Source organism: Parus major, chromosome 2, assembly GCF_001522545.3.
Source record: "Parus major isolate Abel chromosome 2, Parus_major1.1, whole genome shotgun sequence".
Classification (NCBI taxonomy): Eukaryota; Metazoa; Chordata; class Aves; order Passeriformes; family Paridae; genus Parus; species Parus major.
The window spans coordinates 111,198,941-111,218,605 of NC_031769.1; the positions used below are offsets into that span (position 1 = coordinate 111,198,941).

The 19,665-nt window shown below is 38.4% G+C and overlaps 1 long non-coding RNA gene across 2 annotated transcripts; it reads right to left on the minus strand.

Moving 5' to 3' along the window:
* Positions 1-8,130: 8,130 nt before the first annotated feature.
* LOC117243944 lies at positions 8,131-19,637 on the minus strand. 2 transcript variants are annotated; one of them, XR_004496088.1, is made up of 3 exons: positions 19,223-19,632; positions 11,931-11,993; positions 8,131-8,291 (listed from the first exon to the last, which is right to left on the minus strand). It is a non-coding gene; the product is annotated as an uncharacterized LOC117243944 (long non-coding RNA). The 2 variants fall into 2 exon arrangements; XR_004496087.1 differs by lacking the exon at positions 8,131-8,291 and adding an exon at positions 10,247-10,573 and having other exon boundaries at positions 19,223-19,637.
* Positions 19,638-19,665: the final 28 nt, after the last annotated feature.

The window sequence follows — 19,665 nt, forward strand, 5'->3', positions numbered from 1 at the left end:
TAAAGATGGCTTAAATGATAATTCAATGTTTTTTTAACACTTTTAAATTCTGATACTGCATAGAGTCATCCATATAAAACTCCACCAGTTATTCACATGATGCACATAACAATCTTTTGGTTGATTCTATTTATAACAAGAGTTGTGAAGAACATAAAATACAAAAGAAACATTACAATAGAGATCAGAAATTTTTTTCAAGGGGATTGCCATATATTTGTACCCATCAGCTATACACAGAAATTAGAATGAATTATGTTTATAGCTGCCTTTGAAGGTCACAATGTGAATATTTAAATGAGTTATTATTGTCACTCTCCTGATGTAAACTGACAATTAGTTTCCTAACAAAGCATTAAACATTTATCAACCAATAGAAATACAAGTTATTATGCACAGCAGTTCATCTTCTACTGGATGGGTTGGAACAACATTTTTGAGCTTATTATTTTTCTGTACTTGGAGAGTAAAATAAATAAAATAATGTATCAAAATCTACAAGGGATTATTACAATGAATTCTGTTACAGGGAAATTATTATAGGAATTATTATAGGAAAACTTCAATCTCATTCATGCACCCATTCAGTCAAACTGACCCTCTGTATGTCAATTTTTTTATCATCAGATGCTAAAGTTGTGCTCTGTACTGACACAGTTGAAATAAACAGCCTAGAAGTTCCAACTGTACAGGTAGATAATTGTTCATCAGTGTCATGAACAAACTACTTCATACAGGGTGACTGACTTCAAAATACAGAATCCCCATCTGGTGAGACCTAATGAGCAATGGAAAGGTTTGAAAGTAATGAAGCAAGCCCCTTTTTGGCAGATGTTACTTGACAGCTGCATCTTGGGATCCTAGCAACACTCCTGCTGGCTCATATTAATATATTCTTGAAGATATAATGATGAAACTTGTGGAAAAGAGAGGATCCTTTTCTCTTCAATGGGCTGCATTTTATGTCTCTCCTCTTCTATCTAATCCACTCAGTAAATTTAGATTTCAATAGACTGTTTGAAGTTCATTGAACTGTGTTTTTTCAAATGCTTTAGCTCATGCTTTAGCTCACATGCTGCAGGCTGAATCCCTGCAGAAAATAAAATTGACCTAACAGGCACATCAAGGTGTTTGTTTTTATTTTTTCCCCAAAGGCAAGAGAGAAGAAACATGATTCTGGGTCACTGCTCTTCGCATGCATCTTGTGGCATACACATGCCACACAGGGTCCCCAGCGAGCTCGACAAAGCTCTGTTCTCTCGACATCCTGTTCAGCAGATCTCCACTCTTCCAGGAGGAAAAGAATCCTGATACTGCTACTTGAATTGCATACATAGAACAAACACCTACAGAAAAAAGTCAACATCAATAGTTTTGCTTGTCCTGTAATGAGTATAAGATGAATACAAAGTTCCTAGCTTGATCGAAACTCTTGGAGCTAAAGTGGAATTTAAGAAAGAGGCAGTCTAAGCTGTAAGACTGCTAGAAGAGTTGTTATCCTTGGTAGTAATGAAAAAAGCAATAGGAAGGAAACACTGCTGGAGGCCAGGGACATTCAGAAGCTGTAGAATTTCCTGTTTAAAAAAGCAGAACTTTATATTTACTCAAAGGAACTGTGGTGTTAACTCATTCTATACCTGTGGAAAGGCTTTTTGGTGTAATACCCAAAGCTAATTCAAGAATTCTTGATGAGAGGAGCCTCTCAAAAGCCAAACCTTTTCCTTACAATGGAATTTGCCAGCTATCTTTATATATTATAGCTAAAAGACTTTTTTTTAGAAGAGGCATTCATTTTTACTTTAGGCTCCTTACATAATTTCTCCTCCTACTGATCTTTGAGCAGCTCTTTTCTATTCTTTCTGCATATAAGTTGGTCTTCAAGGACCTGTTTTTTTCTATCTATTTACATGATATCCTATGGAACTGCAGTTATCTGCTTCTCTAAGAAACTTGAAAATTGTTTTACATGTATTCTAAAGGAGATTATTCAATTATTTTTATTTTTTATAAAGACCAGTTTTGTGTTTCACTACAATGCAAGATGCACAGAATTAACAAAATAAATATTAGCTTTGTAAGCTTTAAAAGTGGTGACACTCCTGGATGTGGCTGTGGAGATATGGTTTAGTGGTGAACACAATGGTGCTTTGTTCATGGTTGGACTCAATAACCTTAAAAGTCTTTTTCAAGCTGAATGATTCTATGATTCTATGAGATACCAGTGAAGAGAATTGTGAAACCAAAGCCTCTCAACAAGCTGACTTTCATAAATACATAATTTACATGAAATTATGTTAATATTATGTTAATTAAAACAAAAGCATGAAACTGTCAGAGGAGGTTTAGGTTAGATATTAAGAAGAGGTTCTTCACCCAGATGGTGGCTGGGCACTGAAACAGGTCTCGTTGGGAAATGGTCATATATTAATATCATCAAGTTCATGGAAGTTGTCTTGAACAGTTTAGTTTTTCATCTTTATAAAAATCAAAGAGTCAAAAAATACACCTGGATTGTTCAGATGGAAATGATTATGCTTAGGCTAAGTTATGCTAAGTTACCATCCTCTCCATGGGAAAATTCCCTGGTTTTTTTTTAGATACACAGTCTTCTGGACATATCAGAATGTTTTTGATGATTTCTTGATTAATGGCCAACAGGGAACAGAAAGAGGGTCAGTATATGTTTGTACTTTCCCAACCTAGAACATGGCCAGGAACACCAGCTTCAGACAGCCATAGAAATATCACTCAAGAGCCCTGGAAGAGGCCAACACAAACTAAAAGAATGAGCAAAGCATCTCCTGAAAGCTAATGGTCCAGTTTCCCACAAGGAAAATTCACTTACTGCTTACTGGTGTGCAGGTGGCCACATCTCACACTGCACCATTTAGCAGCTTTAGGTCTACATCCTTCTCAGCTTCTCTGACCACAACTACCACCAGTTGCTGCCTTTGCTCAGACAAGAGGAGAAATTTCTAATTAGTCTTACAACACTTTTCATGAAAATCTGCAAATGGTGCCAAAAGTCCCATGCCAGGTAATACCATACAACAAAGAAAAAATCCTTCATAAGAGAAATGTTTTCTCATAGCCACCTAGAGATGGAACAGAGAATTGAGAACTATTCTGGATTTTACACCTGTTGATATCTCCTTTAGAACAAAGGGAGAATAAAAGACATGTTTCTAATGTATGACCTCACTTCTGTCCCAAATTATCTGCAAGATGAAATGATGGCTCGGTTGAAAAGATCTGATGATTTATTGCATTTCTTTTCTGATACCATCCTTTACTTAGACAACTATTTGCCTCTTAATCTATCAAGGGAATTCCAATGAGAACATTCAGTTCCTTTATTTTATTCCAGCACCTTCATAACAATACGCATGAATCATTGCACACATTACATTGCAGCCCTGCAACTTCGAGTCCATTTTTTTCACTTTGTTTTCAATGTGAGTCTACAAGGAAGTATTCTCTAAGTGCTGTCTCACAAATTAATAGCTACCAGAGACCTGCTTTGTTTCTATGCCTTTTTCTCTTCAGAATTCAGCTTTCTGCTTTTGAAGCGTTTTATGAGAAGGATCGTTTAACATTAAAATTCAACATATCCAAGTTAATTCTGACTCAGGGTGTATTAAATTCAGTGCACATTTCTACTGATGTGAATGTGTTTTAGGCCCACTCATTACTCTTTGAGGCAATTATGAGTTTTACAAGACGGTATAATCACGAATTCAAAAAACTTTACAGGTTTTGTAGTCCATTAAAACTTTCCTGCTGATCCCCATCTGTTCTAAAGATAATGAATACACCTTTCTTTCAAGCACTCTGCTTTATCAGCATAATATCTTTTTGCCTAAGCAGATTTTATCTTGGATTTCTGGAGAGACATGGTTTGGTTTGGAGTTTTTTGGTTAAGGAAAGGGAAGAAAAATAGCCCCTGCACCAAGGCTTATCTGTTGCTTGCTTTATCTTTCCCAAGCCAAGCATCTACTCAATAAAAAATAAAAAAACCCCCAAACTTAGGTTGTGTTGGCACTGTCAGTGTCAGAACTAATATGGTGACAGCTTAAATGACCTATGGCTGACAGTGTCTTATAAATCTACTTCATTTCCTGCAGCCCTCATTGCAAACCAAAGCAGACTCAGTTGCTCCAGTCCTGCTGGATTCACCAGATCAGGAGGAGCATCATGTCAGTGAGTTCTTGCCATCCTCAAACTTCTGCAGTCATCAAGCCCTGCTGGGCTGGCTGCCTGCAGATCACTTCAGAGCCTCATTGAATTTCTCTTCATGCAACTGCTGGGCCAGGCAGTACCAGAGCACAATCCAGCTCAGGTCAGGCACAGCAGATGCTGCACTAGACCAGGCTGGATAAGCCCATCCAGACCCCCGCTGGCTTCATGTAGGACCACTTGGATGTGGCTGCATCACTCTGCCCAGCACCTGTGAAACAGAATATTGCCTAAAGTTGGTGAGAAGCCTACAGCTGCAGCAGGACAGGCATCAGTTGTGCTCCAGTGCTAGCATTGTTTTGTAGTGCTGTCCTGTAGAGAACATTTGTCTCATGGGATTGCTCTTCTGACAGCAGGAAACAGGGCATGAATAACACAACACTTCTGCAGCAGATGCAAGGTTCTGCACTCTCCACGACCTCCATCCTCAGTTATCATGTAATTTAAGATGTTCCTGGGGAGATGATCTGAAGATGACACACTTGAACTATTACAGATCAAAGAAAAGAATATATTCCTTAGGGAAATGATTCTAGAAAAATAGACTGCTTTGTTAGCTGTTCTTTCCACTTTATGCCAGCCATGAATAAACAGACCTAGTCAGTTCTGTTTCCACAATTAGTAAAAGGTACATCTATACCAAAAAGTATGTTACAAACCTGAATTTCAAAGTTCTCAATAAAAGGCACATAGCCTGTCTCATTGCTGCCTAAATTAAAATGAAATACCTTGTTCAGCACTGAGAAAAAAAAAATACGAGTGGCAGAGAGAGAACTTTTTCAGATTCAGAGTGAAGTGCTCCATCCACTGAACCATGCCACATGCATCAGCTTGCTTTATTTCTGATACACTTGACCACTCAGCTGTTTCTGGTTTGTCATTTCCTTAGGAGACAAACAGAAATGGAGGGAAGAAAACAGCTGAGGAATAAAGCAGGCAGTAGCAATATAAAACTCAGGGTGAGCTGTGCTCTGAGAAGAAAGGTTAAGTAAGGAAAGAAAACAAATACTGGATGGATGTGAGGGAAATATTTTTGCTGTAACAGCTCTAGCTATACACAGAATACATTAGCCTGGCCAAAGCTCAGGGCTTATGCCATTAGCTTGCTTTCAGAGCCCAAAATAACAATGTATTTTGGAGACACTAAGGAAAAGCGCATCACCTAACAGCCCTCTGTTAATTGTTAACAAAGGCCATCCACCTGTGCTGTCCTGATAAAAAGCACTGCCGTTTCCTACCGTCTCAACACTTGTGTGTCAATGCAAAAAAGCTGACAAGCAAGTGTTTCTGGGCTCCTGGAAGCGTTCAGTCATGCATACATAAGTGTATCTTTAGAGAAGAGTCTTCTGCTTGCTCTGCTTGAATAGAGGAATATGGGAATTATCCGTGAAGATAACAGGAATACAAGATCAGCTCTAAATTTCCCAAGTATTCTCACCATGGTGACTGTGTAAATTTATTACAAGTTTCAGTAGTATCTTCATCCTTCAAGTAGCACTTAATTTAATATCCTGATTCATTACCTGAAACAAGAAGGAGAAGGCAGATTTTAAAGAAATACAGCTCACAGATGGTAGTAAAAAATGACAGTCTCAGTAGATTTTTCATGTCTAGGCCTCATAATTTAATTTTTAAAAAAGACTAAAGGAGACTTGATATCCAAATAAATCAAGAGGAATACTGAAGAGACCATGAACATTTTGGTGGTCAATGAACAACCCAAACAATTCAACTAATCAACCAACCAACCAACCAATGAAAGGAAAGTAACCATAGGAGCAGAGAAAATAAATTTCTATACCCCATAAATTTACTCCAGCTTTTCATTCATATTAAAAATATATTGACCAAGTTAAATTGAAAAGCACTGTTCTATCAATCTAATGAATCTGTTACTTTGAGTTATCTTCAGAAGTTTGATTTCCACAAAAATCTCCAAAACTACAGCAAAAAAAGACCCCAAACCTTGATATTTACTTTTGATCCAGTGAAAAACATACACACAAGCTTCATTTTCTATTAAGAATTCTTTTCCTAGATCAACAGATCCTAAAGTAAGAGACAAAACCCAAAAGTGATAATTAGAAGTTGAAAGATACATCAGCAAAGAAGAGTAAAATAATACCATTAGAAGAATTAACATAATTTTTTAAATGGAGCTTGTATTGTAGGCTCATTTTCAAACTACTTTGTATTGTGATTATTTTCAAGTAAAGATAAAAAGAAAGAAGCTTGACCAGGGCTTTGGCAAGATATGATTCTAAGTTTTGACTTAATAGGAAGTATTTTTGCAGCTGTCATACCTGCAATGGACCAGGCATGCAGCAGATACATTTGCACTCACCATTTAAATAAGCAAAATACAAGTTAGAAATCTTACCTTGGAGTTTTCTTGCTCAAGGCTTATAGTAGCTACAACATCATTTATTTGTCCCAGAAATACCAAGGTGCCTGAGATGATAATGGTGATGGTGGTTTTCTTATATTCCCTATTACTTGACCACATTCATGAACATACAAATTACTATTTTTTCAGTGGCACCTAAAATACTTTCTTGATTATAAATTAAAAACTGAGAACATAATTTAGCTATACCATTACATAGATATATGGTAATCTCAAAAATTGGAAAACCTGTAAAGTCATCTGAAATGTGTTCATCAACAGTCAGATAATTTGAATCTAATTTAAATCATACAAGTTAATCTAATTTTTTGATGCCTAAGGTTAGCAAGCCCATTAGTAAAACAGAGTTGGGAATCAGAACTGATTCAGGTAGTGTAATTTTTAAATGGGTCACAGGAAATCATTAACTACTTTTACCTTTCTGTAGCAGATAAGCCATGAACTGACACACATGAATCAGAGGAAAAAAAAAATAAAATCATGTTCTAAAATGGAAACAGATTATCTCCACTGACTCTTCCAGGCATACTTCCCTGCATTTGGAGAAATATTTTGTTATCTCTTTAATTCCTAGGAAAGTATTTTTCTCTAAACTGGCATATACAATATATGTTTACTATATATACAATATATATACAATATATATGCTATATATATATACACATATATATACATATACAACTATGTATATACAGTTGGCTTAGCTCATGAAAATGTCAATTGTAGATGCCCTGACAAAGGCTACAAAACCTGGACTTCAGAGCAATTAGACACATCACAGGTGACATACTTGGCTCTGGGAAGAAGAAAATTACATTTGTTCAACAAATAATCACTTTAGGCCAACTAGTTAATTCATATGCATTTCCCGCCAGAAAGCCTGAAAGGTGCTTTTTGTGCCACTTTGAAAAAGTTTGGGTTGCAGGATAGGAAGACAAAATAAAACAGAAATAAATATTATACTCTAAACTGAGAACCTTTGCTAAACTTGCATGGCTACTGATAGATTCTTGTGGTTTAGGAATGGTGCTCCAATGTAGTGTTCCAACAGAAACCAGTCCAAACCATGCACCACTCTCTCACTCCTCCCTCACTCTCCCTCTTTCCTGCAGCTGAGGAGAGGAGAATTGGAGGCAGAAAAGCTGAAGATCATGGGTTGAGACATGAACAATTTACTGGAAACAACGAGAGGAAAAAACAAACAGTAACAGCAGCAATATTAATAAAAAAAGTATTATTTTATGAATAAAGATAGGAGGCAAGCAATTCACATGCAAATGGTGACGGTGGAGCCTGAGCCCACTGTCATCATGCTCGCCCCAGCCTGGGAGAGACCCCTTCCACCTGCCCCCATAAAGTGAAGTGAGGTGGTATAGAAGAGACTGGGTTTCAGCCACTTCCCCTCCTGGCTACTGCAGAAATTGTCCTGGCCAGAGCCAGGGCGTAAACACAGGGTACAGGGCATACCTGAAAGACAGAAAATGGCATAAGAAGAGTTTTGTCACCTTGACAACTTCTTGTTTATTTCTGACAGTCCCACTTGAAAGAGAGCAGTCACAGAAATATTACTGCTGAAAAACTTCACACAGGTTTGAAGTCTTGAGCTCAAAACCACCCCACAGAGGAACACACACCCTTCAACAGCAATCTAGAGAGAAAAACAAAAAAATCTTCTAGCTCTCTGAACGTTTTTGACCCTGTCAAGGAAAAGAAACATGTTTTCAATTCTGTGACTTAAGAAAGTAACATTTTTGTCATCAGTGAAAGAAACTTCTCTGCTAACAGAAAATCTTGCTCTGCAGGGAGCAGCAAGATCGTAGCCAAAAGATTCCTGGGAAGGAAACTGCTCACTCTTGAGCACTGAAGCAGCAGGGATCAGAGAAAACCCCTTAGACATATTTTCTAACCAACAAAACTCAAACTGCAAACAGCAATTGCTTTCTGAGCTCTATTTTATCCTCATATAACTCCAGAAGTCTATGTAGTAAGTTCTGTAGTCTCAAATGTACATCCTACAGGTGTTTTGTGGTCAGTACACAAAGGAGCAAGAAAAACAGAAAAGTATGGCTAGGAAAGCCTCCACTGCCTCCCCACACACCACCCCATGAAAAGAAGAGGGAATTAAACCTCTTCTCAGTATAGTTCCAGTGAGTTCCCTGGATACATTTGCTGTCTGTTCAAACCACACAACTCTGGCCTGACTGTAGGGATCCCCAGCAGTCATTGTTCACCTTGCCTAGGACAATTCCTGAACTCCCTGGTAAGGGGACTTGGCAGTGTAGGTCTCAGATTGAGCAACATCACTTTACAGAGCCCACAGCTTCCTGAGATCTGGCATTAGGATATGAAATGCCACCGTTGTCCGCCATGGGTTGAAACTGCTATGTTTATATAATATACTGGGAAGAATGGTAGCTTAGATTAAAAAAGTCTCATGAAGATGTTTATGTGAACTAAAATGTGCAGAAAAGACAACAGTATACAAAATTTAAAACTTGGATTGCCAGCATACACATTACCAGAAGCTTATATTATACTTGAAAAGAAAGACCTGGAGCAAAGCTCAGGCCTCTGAATAAGCACCATTAAATAATTAAATAGCCAGTCTGGGTTTTGAGGGTTTGATTTTGTTGTTTTGGATTTTTTGTTGTTGTTGTTTTTTGTTTGTGTGGGCATTATTGGGGATTGGGTAATGTTAGGGAATCAGACTTGCTATTTTATTTGCAGACATACAGCTGCAACGGAGAAATCTCTTGGTTAGCAACAGAAGCTTAGAACCCTAAATTTTATGGGGTTTTTAATATAACTAATGATTATTCAGTGGAAACAGATCTGGAAACCTCTCGGGTTTATAGCGTACTGGAAAAAAAGCAACAAAACCAAAACCCAAAAGGGTAAAGTGACTGCAACAAAAACCCTCATTAGATTTGCTTAACCTCAACAGCAGCCACTACTTCCCTTGTGCATATGGAAAGAGCACAAACTACAGAGGGAAATTTCATTAAGGGAGGCACTGGGCTGTCCTTGACAGAGAAGCAGGTGGTGGCTGCAGACAACCCTCTGATCACATCTCATCAGGATTTATCTTTGAATTTAAGGACTCATACAACTCAAAAATGGCATGTACAAGATTAGAGGGCTTCAGAGCCATCCTTGTCTGTTTACAGTTCCAACAAAGAGATATTATATATATATATATATGTGTGTGTCCTAACTGTGCAGGAACCCTCCCCAACAATATACAGCTTTGAATCATTGAAACATCTCAGGGAAATGTTTTAAGATAATTGATTTCTCATTTTTGTTTGCATAAGTCTTTTTTGCCAAGCTTGTTAGCAAGGTACTCTGTGAATATAAAGGGAGACTGCATGGGAGTCATGGCTGTTTATGGGAAGGTTAATAATGGAACTGATCATGTCATCACTGACATTTTTCCTGTCTTTATTCATTTAACATATGGGAAGAAAGCCAAGGACAGAAAATGAAATAGGAAAAGAATAGCTGAGCTCCTTCCTTCTTTGTACTTAGATGAGCTGAATAATATAGAGTCATTCACTGTGAAACAGGGCAAAAAGTCAACAAATGCTAATGAGTCTCCATAGGTTTTATAACATTCAATTCTCTATAGTCTTTATTGGTGTCTCTTCTGAAGCCTCGTGCTAGCAGTAAAGAGAGAAAACAGCAGTTTGAAGCAGTAATAGAGGTTGGAGCCTGCTGTGTTGAACTTCTCAAATTGCTGGGAATGAGAGAGCTTTAGTAGTTCCTGTACAAAATTTAAATCTATATTTCAAGTGGCATTTCAATTGCCACTGAGCTGCTGCATGGACTGAGTGGACAGAACATGAATGCTTCATCTCCTTGATTATTTCCTCAATGGCCTTTGAGACATTCTGTGGAGTATAGCTGAACATTTTCAACCTGTGGGCAAAACTGAGTACATAAATAAGAATATAACAGTGAACAAACATTGCCAACAGACCGTGTTTGTGAACATGCTCAGTCACAAGGACAGAATGCTTCTTAGAGGAGAAATAAGTTAAACTGAAATTGGAAGGGAACCTCAGACAATGCTCACTGGTGTGTGTGGAGAACAACTTCTTTAGAAATCTTGATCATGTACCCGATGACCTCAAGGAGGGGTGTAGTAACCCTGCTGCCCAAGGTCTGCAGTGAGCATCTGGGCCTGACAGTGTGCAGCTGCCTGCACCACGCAGCTGCAGGAGCACCTTTTAGGATGGAATCCTTCACCTCTGCCAAGACAGTCTGGTGTCTCCTAAAATTGCACTCCACTAGTTCTGCACCTGAGCAAAACAATGCTGAAAAATCAGCTGCTTAGAAAATAGGTTCTTAAGATACACACGGTGACCTAAATTTCACAAGATGAGACAAACCATTTAAATCTTCAGCTCTAAACCTGTTTTAACTCTTCAGCAAGAACTCCATTTTCTGAAGAATCTCCATAGTCCTTGGTCCTTACACTGGGGGAAAACTACCACGCTGTGTTCAGCAGGTTCTCCTAACCATTTTCTAGTCAAAATTCCTATTCAAATTTCCTTTGGGAATCTGGGATTGGTAGACAAGACTAGCAGACCTATTTCACAACAGGAACAATTTAATTTTTTTAAAAGTGACACTAGCAGTCAGCCTACATGCATTAATTTTTCATCTCCCTGTATGCTCTGCCATGAGACCAAAGAAATATCTCTCCTGTGGGGATAAGGGAGGAAAATAGCATTTATCTTCCTAAAACCTACTCTAACTTGCACATGCACAACTGTCCTCATGCCAAATTTTTTGTTTCAAACTGTTTTGGTGACTCATCTGGACAGTGGGACAGGATAAATGAAGATATCTGATTTCCCTAAGGATTTTACTCCACATAGAGAGACAAAGTTCAAAAATCACTGAGCATATGCTGAATGATAATACATGCAGAGCATACAATTCAGCCTCACAGAGGTAGCCAGTCATACATTCCAAAAACTATAAGGCTATGTTTTAAAGGTGATGTGCATAAGCTAATAAGCTCAGCTGCTCCCTTGCTTATTAGAAGTTAATTCAAGCATCTATGCTGTGCTCCTGCTGAGCTGCAACATTTGCCTGATTAATGTTTTTTCAGTATGAGCTAGTAGGGAGTGATTACTTTCCTCTGTTTCCTTAGGCAGCAAGTCTACCTCTGCAACCAAGACATCTGTAAGTGTTTAAGGAACATTTCATCTCAGGGAGAGGATCCAGGCAATCTGTTCATCAGAGTGCTGTTAGATTATGGCCTCAAGGTCCCACTTACCAGCTCAGGTTAAAATTCAAGCTGTCCCAATGTTACTTAGATCCAGACTTGTGTTAACGCTACCTTGAGAAAGAAAAAGGAAAAAAAAAGTAGTCATTTATGTTACATAACCACCCCTTAGCTCCAACTCTGAAACACCAGGAATGAATGCTGATCACAACTTCCTAGCAATGGCTCCTACTTTGAGCAGAGGAAAAGCAATCCTTCCAGTGGCAGCAGCTACCTGAGTACCCTGGAGCTACCTGGGTACTCTGTAGTGATCCAGGGTTTCAGGGCTCCAGTTCCACTGTAGGAGGTTATGGTCCCCAGGTACAAAACTTCAACAACTATTGGTGAGACACTGTCCTTCAGGACTGGAGTCACCCAACACACAGAGATTTCCATAGTTTCCCACTGCTCTTCAGCTTTCCTCCTCAACTTTAATTTCATTGGCTATCTACACAAGCTTTCCAACTCCTCAGTCTGATTTCAGTACAAGGATTTAACAAGAATTCAAACAGACACAGTATGTTTTACCTCAGACCACATACTCCTATGATTTATCTACTCTCTTGAAAGGAAACCCAGCACAGTCTCAACAATCCTTTGTGAGGGAAAAAAATCTAAGAGAAGAATGTGATATTGTCCATAAAGCTCAGAGAAGAAAAATAGAACACATAAAAATATTATGGAAAAAAAGCATTAAAAAAAATAATGTTCCCAAAACATACTGCAGTACATTTTGTTCTTCATATATTAGGACCAGAAAGTTAAAAGCATAACACTAAAACTACATAAACACCTGGTTTATAGAATTTACCTTGCTTTAATTTTAGCAATATATTCCAGTACTAACAATTATTAGGAAAAAAAAAGAAAAAAAAAAAAAAGAAAAGATAACTGTAGACTGGAAGCATTTCAAAATTAAAGGGAAACTTGGTCTTTATTTGTTGGAGGGTGCTGGCAAGAAAATATAGCATTAATGAACAAAACTGCTTTGCATTAGACAGCAATTTCTGCTACAAACACAAATTAAAGCATTTGTTTCTAGTGTAGAAATCTATCCTATCAATTTTTCCTCAGGCTCTGTTTACTCACTCCTCAGGGTGTCTGGCTGTTGGGAAAGAAAAAGCATTGATTTAAGACTCAGCTCTGCAACACTGTTAATTGTGTGAGTGGATCTTACCCACAAGTCATCCCTATGAAGCAAATGGAAATGCTTTTATGCATAGGAATTAGAGCTGGGAATCTCTTCCTCTTCTCTTCCTTTCCCCTTGGAAACAATTTTTTTGCATAGATACTGCAACTTTTGATGAAGTATATGAGCTTGGCTTGTGTCTGCTTCTTTCACAGGCTTGGAAAGGGATTTTCCATGCAGATTTGCACATAGAAGCTTGGAGTCAGAAGACAGCTTTTGTATTGCACTCACATAGTGCACACAGTCCAGCAAAGGTCTCCTCCTGGGACTAACATTGCTGCCCTAGGAAAACCAGTTACATGCCATTTCTGTAGGGTCAAGAATAGGAAATTTTCTAGGACAAGAAGTTCTGCTTGCTCCAAAATAAAATTTTAAATTATGGTGAAGAGTAAAATACATCCATTCCTGCTCTGATCATTCTCTTGAGTCAGCACCTGCAATATGTTTTTCCATGCCTGTGTGGCAGGCACAAAAAGCCAGACCACCGCTCTTCAGCAGCAAGTTCTTCAGTGGCTGAAACACCCTTCCACTGATAAACCCAACTCTGTAAATTCCTTCTCCTTGCTTGGAAAGATGGTGACATTTACTATTTGACTCTAATCATATAAACAGACATTTATTTTACTGTTTGTCACTAAACTGCTTGGGATTTGACCTCCCTTATACCCGCAAAACAGCTTCATACGTAATCAGCAGAGAGAGGTTCCATAAAACAGTGACTGTAATTGTGAGCCAGAGAAAAATTCAATTTCATTTTGTATTACTATGTACTGTCAGACAACTTTACTGTTGCCCTTACTTATTATGTACTGGTCCAAAACATGCTCAGTTTGAGATGTAGCACAGCATTGACAAACCAGGTGTAACCTAATTTATTATAACATGTTTGTGGGCTCAGCCACAGAACTAAGAGCACACCAGAAGTCCAAAATCTTTCTCTGCTGCTCCAGCAAGTCTTGCAGGCTGAGCTGGTCCAGGTCTTCCAGCTGTGCCCAAGCCAGTTAGATTAAAAATAGGAAAGTCTCAGTATTGTGCTAAGTCCTGCATGTATATATATATACCTGTATGTACACATACAGATTAATAACATGGCTTTGGGGATTTTTTCTTGAATTACCAACCCATGCAGGAAGCGAAATTTTAGTACAATTGGAATTTTTCTGAAGATACGTTCATCTTTTAATATTTTATCATTAAAGTTAAAAGGTCTCTTTGCAACCAGATTAAACTAAGCCCTTGTATAAGTACAGATTTTTTGTGGGGAAAAAAAAATTAGGATTACCCCGCTGTTCCTTTTATAAGTCAATTCACTGTTCAATGTTATGTTAGAGTGGCTTTAGAAGCAAAGTACATTTCTATAAGCCTGGCACACAGTGATAAACTGAGTCCTATTCAAGGAGAAACACAACTTCATCAGCAAGGACTTGGATCAATGCTAGTACAATCAATCCCTTGGCAGGAGAACCAGGGGGTTGTTATGACCATCACACACATATACTTCATACAGATGAGGTTTCCTATCGATGTCTGTTGCAGAGGAAAAGGATTGGTCTAATTAAAGCTGAGAACCTGGGAGAGATATATTCAAGTCTCCTCATCTGGGATAGATTTGCTGCGGAACCTGGCCTATGGCAAAGTCCTGTGCTTAAGATTCCCATTTATAGAAAGTGCAAAAGTAGCTTTTTCTTTTCTTTCAGGGATTTTGTGCAGATAAATATGTGGTACTTACAAGCACCATGTTAGAATGTAAAACAGAATCTGAACAACAGCCTCAAGAAGATGAGCATGATACTTATTATTTTAAAGCAAGGGTATTAAACCAGCCAAGCAGAAGTATATCACTAAACTATTCTTCTTCCCAAGGTTGTAAGTAAGCTCATTCCCCTGATTTGCCAGGAACACATGCATTTTCTGTAAGATACTGATCTCTACTTGCAGTTTGTTAAATATTACTGGGAATAGAATTAAGGCATTTATGCCTACAAATGTGGTATTCTCAATGGCTACACACAGAATCAACTACCTGTCCAATTTCCCCACCTTGCACCAAGAAGAAATAAGTTAAGAGGAATGGGATTTTTCTTCCCTAATCTAATAGCACAGACATTTAAATCTAAGCTAGTCACCCCAGGCTCCCTCTAAAGTTCATGTTGTGAATACATTCCTTCTAGCAGGTGATTCATCTCATCCTAAAGCAGACAACTAAAAATAGGTTGGGCTTCTACTCCTGTCAACTGCAGCAGCAGATTAACATGAGAAGCTTACCTAAAAAGGTCTATACAGTGTCCCACCATGTATCAATTTTCTGCCTTTGTATTGTGTAGGCTTTTTCTCATTTCTGTGGTGTGTCCTTAGAAAGTCTTTTAGCATAGTCTAAAATAACAGTTTCACAAAATAAAGCATGTTTAGAAGGAGTGTTAAATCCAAATTGTACCTCTTACATCCTGTGAGATGAACACTTGTCCTGAAAATTAATTGCACTAAAATTTTCTGAAGCTTAAGTTTGTTATCTACAGCTAGGTGAAGAGTAAAGGAAGCTAAAACTCTCACTAGTCTTTTTCTTTCTCCTAAAATAGTAGACATTCCTGTTTCCACAAAAAATGTGAAGCTTCATACATCTAGGCCATACAAACTATGGGAGAAGAAAAGAGTATCTGTCAACCCAATATGATTTGATTTGTTTTTTAACATATCTTTTTCTAAGTTCCTTAAAAATATATCAGTGATTTCTCTTCAGAGGACTTACATGTGTATATCTTGAACCTGTTGTGCAATAGGAAAGTTCCTTCACCATTCTGCAAGGGAAAGCACAGCTTACCTGCTGGATCAGTCCCACATAGGATTCAAAGTCTTGCTCAAAAATTTCATAAGCAGCAAAAAGATACTTACACAAGAATAAAGCTCCAGTAATTAAGAATAAGGTGATAGTTTAAAAAAAAACTAATGCATATATTTTGCCCATGAACAGCAGGATTTAAGACAGCATTTGTGCCTTAAAAAAAGAACAGCTTCCAGAAGCTTCTAGATAAATTTTCCTAATTTGTTTTCAGTGATCAATAACGTGTTCAGCAGAGGCGTCTTGGGAAGAGTTACTAAATGATCAGTCACATTCACCAGATATACTCTCTTATTAGTGGTTACTTTAAAAAACATTGCTTCTGAAATGAAAGATGAGTAAAATTACATTTAAACTATTGCCTTTAATACACCAAAGGGGACCTTAAAATGAACTGAAGAGGAAAGATATTGTTTGATTTTGTGGCTTTTTCACACAGCACTAATACAAGAAAGAAAACAGAAGTGCAGTTACAGAGCAGAATTACAGATCATCTTGTTGTTTTTATGGTATCAAAAGGATGAGAAAAAAAAGTGTTTCTAAACCACTTCAGAATAGAAGTGAGAAAAGGAATGGATCAGATTTTTATTATCCTTGTTAAATGTACAATTTATCCTTTTACTCTCAACCCTCTTCCATTGCTCAAGAGATCATTGGGACTTGCGAGCTTCCAAGAAAAAGCAATGTCACATCCTGAGCTGCATTAAAAAGACCATTACCACCATTTTTAATAGCCAGATGCAAACAGCTGAATTTTATCTCTAGAATTCAGGCCACATCAGGAGGTGAGGACCTGACACATGACACCCTGGGCAGAGGAGGCACCCGGCATGTGGAGATCGTTCCCCATGCATCCCAGATGTGCTCCAGATGTGCTACTGACTGCAGGTGCCCAGGTGCTGGCAGTCAGGAGCAGCAGAGGTGGCTTCTGTGAGGAGAGGCCAAGGCTGTCCAATGCCAGGCACTGCCATCTCCAGGAGACCTACTGCAGGGCACAGCTGAGCCCATCAACAACACTGCTGGCTTCTCTCCTGTGACATTTCAGGCGGTAAAAATGCTGCAGAGCATCTGTGAGAGAGGAGCAAGAAACATGTGAGAAACAGCTCTGCAGATGCCAAGGCCTGAGAAGAGGGGAAGAGGATGCTGCAGATCCCCCTGCAGCCCCTGCAGGACCCACACTGGAGTCAGTGGACATTCCTGAATGTCTGCAGCTGATGGACAGTTCATTCTGGAGCAGGGGAAAACAGTGGAGAGTAAAGAGCAGCTGTTGTGAACTGAGCTGCATTGTGAACCTGCTGCATTTCTGTACTGCTGGCTAAGAGCTGATACCACATGGAAATTTCAGTTCATGACTCAAACTTTGACCATCACCATTCATTAATTTAGGATTTGGTCCTTTCAGTCTTGAGTAATAGGAGTAGTACTCATTAAAGTCCATGTCCACAGGCTGTGGTAAGATAATAGATACAGTACTTTGAACAAACCCTGTACAAATGGCACAGAGCAGAGAGGTAAAACAGTGTCTCTATCACTAAAACTTCATCCAGGCCCTTCAGTTAAAAGAAATCTCAAAGGTCATTTTGGTCAAGGAACATTTTCCAGAGCTTAAGAGCACACTGTTCACTTACAATTTTTCTACAGTGCTACAGAAGAGGCAATAGAGGTATCAACCTGGGAGACTTCTACCTTTTGTGCTCCACCAAAAAGCAGTCAGTGAGGTGGGCTTAGTAGTGGCCCCACTGGAAAATCCATAATAGAATATTGTATACTGAAAAGATGTAATTATATCAGCATTAAAACAAAAGCAACAGAACCTTTCTTCTTGAAAAGTCTGGTGTTTTCATGGTGTGAAGACACATGAGGATGCAGAAAAGGATTCAGACATAGATATCTTTTTAAGAACCCAGTGCTCTGGTCCAGTATTTCACAAAAAATAAGTCTCATAAACATGCACAAACATCCACAGGCCTTGTACATTTGTTGATCTCTAATTTCTTTTTCCTCTTAACAGAGCTTATAATAAATCAGAAAGGGTAACAGGCAGAATTACCACACAAGAGAAATGAACTGGAAAAAATGGATAATAGTGTTTATGTTCATAATTTACATTCCATTTGCAGCTTCATTCAGAACTGCAGCCCAGTAGCCAGTTTTAGTCTATTCAAGTGAGTCAAATAAAAGACTTTTATTATTTTTGTTGAACAATCTCTCGGTTTGCCTGTAAATAAAATTATTTTTGTTAAGAACTATTGAATTTGCTCTAGGTAATGAATCATTTGTGGCACACTCTGAGCACACTAATACAGAGAGATGCCTGGTCAGGAAATTTTTATCAGAATTGGTAGGAGAGCAGCATCAGTTCTGACACTTCTCAAGTTTGCAATTATGAAAAAGACTTTGTCTGGGAAAAAACCTTTCAAAGTTAAATTTAATAAAACTGAAGAGAGAAAGAAAACAAAACTCAACACACACCTCCACTCTCTTACAGAGTAAAAAAGAATTTCTGGATGATTTCAACTAGGTTTCAAAATGCACTTTGGTAATTTGTTACCAAGAAATGTGCAATACTCCTAAGCGTATACAGCACATTACCAAATAAATAGGTTTTCTGACAGTTTTTCAGGCAAACAGATGTATTGATCTATGAAAAAACATAATAAGTTATGTCAGATATTAAAATGTGAACAAAATATAATTTGTCATGAAGCTACATGGCAAGTTTTGATCTCAGCTGGTTTTAAAATGAAACCTTTTTCAGAAAGAGCCATGGGCAGCAAAAATCCTGAAACTGTAAACTATACTGCAGCCGGGGTTTGTCATAAATACCTGTGTTGCAGAAGCAGCACACAACTCAGCTCACTAGCTGACCAGCCTTGAGAAACTTTTGTCGTTTCCATTGTATTTTCTTGAGAAGTGAGACTGAAAACTCTTTTGCCTCACAAAGTTCCTGATGATTTCCACAGCCAAGCCACAGAAGATACAGTCAGGTGTCCTGCACCCTCTGCAGTTCGACTACAGTACAATTCTAGAAAATCTAATTTTCAATTCTCTTAGGGGAAAAGAAGCCAATACTGTCAATCAAAATTTCAGTTTGAGAAAATATGCATTAATGCCTAGCATTCCAATGGAAAATTTTTGTTCAGTTTCACTTTTCATCCGAAAACATCTGTGGGAAAACCTTCCTCCCTTAATTGCCAGAGAGATTCATAGGGCCCCTTAACCCACTGCTATCTTTCCACCCCACACACAAGGGGCAGACACACAGACTGTAATCCTCACCTTTGCAAAACATTCCTGGTTTTTCAGAAATTCCTTGGACTTTGAAACTGCTCCTTTAGCTTTCCTTCCAGACCCATCATCTGCAGCAATGGGAATACAAAAAGCTCTTGCTCACAATGAGCCATACATTTCACTCCACATCTTCTGCCTGGAGATCCCCTGTTCCTCTCTTTCCCCTTAGCTTCCTTCCCACATTTTTGTTCTTCTTCAACAATAGGCCAAGCCATAAGTGACACATTTTCACTATTGAGAAGCCATTTTCTAGTGAAATTTTAGCTAAGAAAACTTTACCATTCAGCCACTTAGAGCGGTGGTGGGACCTAAACAGGTGCTTGCTGCCCATGAAGTCTACACTTTCTGTTACATACAATATTTTATCACAAAAGAAAGCATTTTGCTTCAGCTGTAGTCATGAATCTGTAATAAAGGGCTCAGTCAAGCTG